Raw genomic sequence first — 6,377 nt, 5'->3', positions numbered from 1 at the left:
CAAAGGATGCTGGGTCTCATGGCTTCAGCATCCTCAGTGCTTCAGCTGGGTCTGCTTCGCATGCGCCCGCTGCAGTATTGGTTGAAAGCGCGCGCCGCGCAGAGCTTGGACCTCCGGTCTCGCGCACCTCAAGGTCGATCAGAAATGCGTCGCAGCTCTGAAACCTTGGACAGTGACCTACTGGTACCGGTCAGGAGTAAGCCTGGGGACTTCCTCGAGTGTGAAGGTGGTGTCTACGGACGCCTCAACCTCGGGATGGGGAGCGCTGCTCGAGGGCAGACCGTTATTCGGCCAGTGGTCGGAACGGGAGAAGCTTCTGCATATAAACTGCCTGGAAATGATGGCAGTCGACAACGCGCTGAGGCGCTTTTTGTCCCCAGATAAAAGACACCACGTCTTGGTCCGTTCAGACAACATGTCAGTGGTGGCTTATATAAATCACCAAGGAGGTATCAGATCCAGAATCCTTCACAGGCTGACGGAACACCTCCTGGTCTGGGCTCAGCACAATCTGCGCTCGCTCAGGGCAGCGCATGTGCCCCGGCCATCTGAATGTGGGACCAGACAGACTGTCCAGAAACTATCTTCCGGCAGGAGAATGGTCTTTACACCCACAGACAGTCAAACTGCTATGGAGGACATTTGGCAGAGCGAAAATAGACCTATTTGCGTCTCAAGAGAACGCTCATTGTCAGGAATTTTTCTCCAAGAGCAGGGATGCGCTGGCTCACGTGGCCCCGCTGCCCGCTCTATGAGTTTCCCCCTGTCACGCTCCTACCCCAGGTGTTAGAGCGAATCAGGGAGAGCGGATGCCCGGTGCTACTCGTCGCCCCATTTTTGGACAAACCAAGTCTGGTTTCCAGTCCTGATGCAGCTGACGAGTACCGCCCTGTGGCCGATACCGGTGAGGAGGGATCTCCTCTCGCAGGCAAACGGCTCGATCTGGCATCCTTACCCGGAGCTTTGGTCCCTACATGTGTGGGCCATCAACGGGTACCCGTTAACCTCCCAGCGGGAGTGTTAAACACGATCACACAGGCTAGAGCTCCATCTACGAGGCGGCTCTATTCCTCAAAATGGTCTGTGTTCACTAGCTGGTGTACAGCGAGTGGCACTTCACCCTCACGCTGTGGGGTGCCGGAGGTTCTCTCCTTTTTACAAGAGCTTCTGGATAAGGGCAGAACCCCATCCACGCTCAAAGTTTATGTGGCGGCCATAGCAGCGTTCGCTGAACCACCGCTTGGCCAGTCATTAGGAAGGAACGATCCTTAGAGGAGCTAGAGGTCGCTTCCTTAGAGGAGCTAAGAGGCTGAACCCTCCCAGACCTCCCTCAGTTCCCGTTTGGGACCTTTCCACGGTTCTGGAAGCCATGAAAGGTGCCCCATTCGAGCCAATACAGTCAATAGACCTGAAACTCTTGTCTTTCAAAACAGTGTTTCTTCTGGCTCTCGCTTCAGTGAAGCGCATAGGGGATTTGCAAGCGCTCTCAGTGAGTGCGACGTGTATGAAGTTTGGGCCTAATGACTCGAGAGTCATACTCAAACCAAAGCACGGATATGTTCCTAAATCCCTCAATACACCGTTTAGGGCACAGGTTATCTCCCTGTAGGCCCTGCCGGTATCTGAAGAGGAAGGGGACGCAGGCTTCCTTTGCCCGGTCAGGGCGTTAAGAGCCTATGTGTCTCGCTCATCTGTTTTCAGACAGACGGAGCAGCTCTTTGTTTTGTTCAGCGGACGTTCTAAGGGACTAGCTGCATCAAAACAGGGTCTATCCAGATGGATAGTTGATGCTATAGCGCTAGCTTACACATCCAAGGGCCTGCAATGCCCGATAGGTGTCAAAGCGCACTCCACAAGAGGCATGGCCTCGTCGTGGGCTTGGTCCAGTGGGATTGCCTTGCAAGATATCTGTATGGCGGCAGGCTGGGCCTCCCCGTCCACATTTATAAGGTTTTATAACCTCGAGGTTCCCGCTTTACAAGCTAGGTTGCTCTCGGTTTAATTTTTCAGTATTGCCCGCCCGATGCTATCGGCTCAGGATGCTGAAACTGCTAGAGTGTCGATCACTGATCGTCTGTATACTTCTGTGGGCAGTGCGTAAGTCCCCCATATTTATCATATGTTATGATAAGTCCCCCATATGTGCGTAAGTGCGTAAGTCCCCCATATGTTATGTCTCAAGCACGCACTGCGTTTTACACTGTGTTCCCCTAGCGTAAGATACTTACGCAAGTACGAGAGAACCTCTCGTAAGAGAACGTACTCGGTTACTAACGTAACCTCGGTTCTCTCTAGAAGAGGGAACGAGTACTTGCATATCTTGCCGTGCATGCGTCACGTTCTGATTCGCTTCAGCGATGAAAAAACTGACCAAACCAGCCTCTCTGGGCCGTATTTATAGCCCTAGCCCAACCCGCTTTCGGCGGGACATGACGTAATGGGCGTTCTGACGGCTGGTGCAGTTGCCGCAGAGCAGCCAATGGGCGCGCGAGCTGTCCCGCCCATGTCTGCATGCTGCTGCAATGCGTTTTACATTATTGCAAAATTAAGGATCATTTTTGGCTTTAATATCTCAAGGAAAATAGGTTTTCCCCTAGCGTAAGATACTTACGCAAGTACTCATTCCCTCTTCTAGAGAGAACCGAGGTTACGTTAGTAACCGAGTACGTTTTAAGATTAGAAGCTCAGGGTTAATCAAACTATTTTAACGATCCTGTAAAATGTCATAAATGTTATTTCATTCAACAGTCCATCCCATACTTTACTAAAACTGCACACAGTCAACAAGATAGCAAGACAAGTACTATCTTTACCTGTTTGCTTGTTGCAGCTGTTCCCAGACAGACTGATAAAGTCAGACAGACCACCCAGTTAACACAGAACATTCCCCTAACGCTAGTTTTTGGTTCCCGTTTGGTTATTTTTTTGGGAACCAAATACTAACATTAGGGGAACATTCTTTTTTGGTTTTATTTTTATGTAACCATAAAATAACGTTCCCAGAACGTTGCAGGGTGGTTATTTTTTGAATAACCTAAAAGTAACTTATAGAGAACGTTTCCTAATGGTTATTTTTAAGTTATTATTTTGCAACCATAAAATAACGTTCCCAGAACGTTGCAGGGTGGTTACTTTTTGAATAACCTAAAAGTAACTTATAGAGAACGTTCCCTAATGGCTATTTTTAAGTTATTATGTTGCATAATTGATCTCACTGAGGTTATAATTAAACAGGTTTTATTAAAATAGGAACAAATGGAACAAACCAAAGTTTTCAAGATATTTTTATCTGATTATCAAATAATTCCCTCCATCAATTCTATGTTTATGTAAATGCTGCGTGACTTTTACGTGTTTTAATGGGCGCTCGCGCTGAACATTCGAGCCGCATTTGAACTGGAGCGGAGGGTGTTACCATGGAAACGGGACGACAGCTCAACTGACACAAGCAGTAACTCCGTCTCTCACTGTTGTTTTCACTACTTTCAGGTAAGTTTAGTCCCCAAACTTACACAAATAGTACATACAAATGCTTCTGGCACATTCTTTCATGTAAATGACACGCTTGAATATTTACTTTATAGAAATGATTTAGTGTCTTCAGGAAAAGTCCGCTAGCATCTCAACTGTTAAAGGTATAGCGGAGGATCTTTCCAAATTTTAGATAAGACCCGCCCTCTCCACTTTTTGAAAAGTTTGATTGATTCACCAGAATGATTGACAATTAGGAGGACCAATAGTTTAGACTACCCACCAGGAAGTAAAACATCCTCCGCTATACCTTTAAGTTAACAGTAGCAGCTAATTGTTACTAGCTAGAGGCAACTTGAGCTGTAATTTAGGCTTTTAATCACATTGTATGTGTACAGTATATGAGAGATTTTGATAGTATTGTAAAGGTTTTGCTGGCAATTTCCAAATGTGTGAATGAAAGTAAACTAATTTATTTAACGTAAAAATATTCACTGGACGGTTAATTCATTGATTTCACGTGACGTCACATGACTCACACCATTATAGGAACGCCCACCTGGAGGGCAAATGAAAGGAGTGCTATAATGCCATTTGTGCCTAGTATTAACATGAATACAATACAGTAGCCTAGTTTGAACCAGTTTAAGATTCCTATTAATTAATTTTATACTCGTATGGCCGACTCTCTCATTATTAATAAATGGTAACACTTTATAATAAGGTTTCATTTTGTTAGCTTTAGTTAACATGAACCAACAATTGGTGAACAATTACTTCTACAGCATTTATTAATCTTAAAGTTAAGATCAACATTAAATACTGTATTTGAAATGTTGTTTGTCCTCTCTCTTTTCAGTATTTATTGCAGTCTAATCCTGATTGCAGAATTGAGCTCCAACCCCAGTTAAGCAGACCTGAACCAGTTGATCGAGGTCTTCAGGATCAGCAGACACTACAGACAGGCTGGAGCTAAACTCCTCCATGACCAGGACTGGACACCACTGCTGTAAGTGATCGATCTAGTCATGTTCAGAACATTTTGCAGGGGACCTCAGCTCTGGCCCTTGAGGACCACTGTCCTGCAGACTTTAGCACCAACCCTGGTCCAGCACGCCTGGACAAGCTAATCAAGCTCTTTTGGTTAAAAGAGCAAGTGAGATTGATCAGGTCTGGACATAAACTGCAAGACAGTGCACTTCGAGGACCAGAGATGAGAACTCCTGACATATTAATTAGTCAATAATCACTGATGAAAAAATAATCATTTTTATTTGTATAGATTTATGTAATATTTGACTAATATTCAGTTGTCTTCTCTCTTTTTTCCTTAATTGTGATGTGTGTCAAACAGCTAAATAATAAACCCAAAAGAGCCACTCAGGCACAGGTCACTCTTTTTCTGTGTAAGTACATTTTTGACTGTCGGACACATTCCCTCTATTTTTTAAAATAAAAATGACATATTCAGGCTGCAAGTTAAAGTTATCAATGATTTATTGATAAAGACATGAAAAGTATTGTTCTTCATGTTGTTCCAAACATGTATTATTTACTTTTTTCTGTGGAATGCAAAAGAAGATATTTTGAATTATGTTTAATCTGTTTTGTTCATACAATGAAAATCCCATTGGATCCCATTGACTTTTTATTGAGTCATTTTTCAAAATATGATCTTCCACAGAAGAAATCATGCAGGTTTGGAATGACATGAGTGTGAGTACAAGTTGACAAAATTATTCTTTACGTTGTGTTGATAATTTTAGTAAACTGTTCTCATGCTCTTATTTCATCAGGCCCTCAATTGGTTCACTCTCTGTATGTTTCTCTTTCAACAACACCGCCTAAATTAGTTTTTAATAATAATAAACACCTGTAACTATTTTTCCGGAACTCAAATTATTCTCAGGTTTCTCCAGTCATATATAAATTACACTTGGAACAACCCTTGTTTGTGTTTTTTTTTTTTTTTTTTTATGTTAACATTTACATTTTTTTTAATACTTTTTTCACTTTAGAGAAAAAACTGACACAAAAAACAGCCAGGCCGAGACTGGGATGGTGGAAGGAGCAGAAGAACCAGAAGACTTGAGATCTGGCAAAGATCTTCTGGTATCCGAGGGGATTGATTAATGTTGGCTGCTGTAATAAATTATTAACATAAATTTTTAACATCCCAGGAATAATTACTTTGTAAAATAGATTAAACCAGAAAACAGTTATTTTAAGTTGCAACAATATTTCAGAATATTACTCTTTTTAATGTATTTATTAAATAAATGCAGCTTTGATGAGATGAGGGGATTTCTTTCAAAAGTATTTAAAAAAATGTACTGACCCCAAACTTTTGAACGGTAATGTATTGTGTATATATATATATATTTTACATGACTGTGAATAAATGAAATTATTTGAAACATATGACTTCTAATGTACTACTTCGACTTTCAACAAGTGCAATTATTTTGCATGTATTGTGGCAAATGCAAAGTACAACCAAACTAATCTTGTTGTTTGTTAAGGCCACAGGTATATTACAATACATCTTTGCATTGTCCGCAGTATGCCCACACTTTTTACAGTGTACCCACAGTATACCCACACTTTGCCCATAGCGTGGGCTTGCTGTGGGCCCACAACTGGCCCCAATGGGGGCCCACTCTACTTATGGCGCTTTTCCACTACACAGTACCAGCTCGCCTCGGCTCGCCTCGACTCGACTCGGCTCTGTTTGGTTTTCCACTGTGTAAAAGTTGTACCTGTACCTGCTTCCAGGTACTTTTTTTCGTACTACCTCCAGCGAGGTTCTAAAGCGAGCTGAGGCGATACTAAAATGTGATGTGAAAACACAGCAGACTGCTGATTGGTCAGAGAGAATCGCCACTATTCACTGCGTCATCATTGCA

The 6,377-nt window shown here is 43.0% G+C and overlaps 1 long non-coding RNA gene across 3 annotated transcripts; it reads left to right on the top strand.

The window, feature by feature from the left end:
* The first annotated feature begins 3,316 nt into the window (after positions 1-3,316).
* On the top strand, positions 3,317-5,521 carry LOC307169796. 3 transcript variants are annotated; one of them, XR_013823203.1, is made up of 3 exons: positions 3,317-3,489; positions 4,331-4,480; positions 5,490-5,521. It is a non-coding gene; the product is annotated as an uncharacterized lncRNA (long non-coding RNA). The 3 variants fall into 3 exon arrangements; XR_013823204.1 differs by lacking the exon at positions 5,490-5,521 and adding an exon at positions 4,826-4,866; XR_013823205.1 differs by lacking the exon at positions 5,490-5,521 and adding an exon at positions 4,520-4,671.
* Positions 5,522-6,377: the final 856 nt, after the last annotated feature.

The sequence above is a fragment of the Squalius cephalus genome (assembly GCF_949319135.1).
Source record: "Squalius cephalus genome assembly, chromosome: 13".
In the NCBI taxonomy this organism is placed as follows: domain Eukaryota; kingdom Metazoa; phylum Chordata; class Actinopteri; order Cypriniformes; family Leuciscidae; genus Squalius; species Squalius cephalus.
Note: the sequence above shows the minus strand (reverse complement) of the source record. Positions and strands in the feature narration are given on the sequence as shown.